The following is an 818-nucleotide window of genomic DNA, read 5'->3' on the forward strand; positions in this document are numbered from 1 at the left end:
GAAAACGTATCGGTGACCAATCTGAGTCGAAAATCGGCTCAGACAAAATACCTGCTAGCAAATACAGCTAGATTTGCCGGGCTGTTTAGATGTGCTTTTTCGCCTTCTTGATGTTACGATATAGTTGACGATCTCGATCAATTTAGACTGACTATATATATACATCTCAACGAGTTGAATAAAAGTTCCGATAGACTGTATTCATCAGCTATAAAGCTGTACTGATATTACCGGGAGATGAAGGGATTTGAAACTGTTTTTGGAACCCACAGCGGTCGCAGACAACTGATTCATTTTTTTGTTCAAATTTCCAATGAGCAAGCACGAGATTTCTCATTTCAATCAACTAACTCAGCTCACCTTGTTTCAATTGGTAAAGAGTAATTGTGTTAATTTACTCAGCAATTTTAATAGCTCTTTTGTTTCAGCCCCAAATTCTTTTTTAAAATAATAAAAAGTTATAGCACAAACAGGTCTTAGGCATGTCATGACCTTTCTTTTAATATTTAATCAAACTTCATTGGCATTCATAGTGATCAGGTATTGTGTGCTGTTCTGCCCATTCAAGTTTGATAATAAAAACAATTTCAGTTCACAATATCTGAATAAAACTGCCCTCTTGTTACCCCTTATAGTTACGTTTTACTTCTCCCCAACCCGGGTACCTATACCCATTCGCTAAGCGCTTAGGAACTTGAAGGGCATGAACGCTGCGGTGAGTTGATATAAAATACTCAAACATAGGCTATCTTTAACCTGAGATAAAATAGATCATTTTGTTATAGAGCTTGAATTAGCATAATTTTACATGAACTTGT

This window comes from Convolutriloba macropyga, chromosome 2, assembly GCF_964194025.1.
Source record: "Convolutriloba macropyga chromosome 2, txConMacr16.3, whole genome shotgun sequence".
In the NCBI taxonomy this organism is placed as follows: Eukaryota; Metazoa; Xenacoelomorpha; order Acoela; family Convolutidae; genus Convolutriloba; species Convolutriloba macropyga.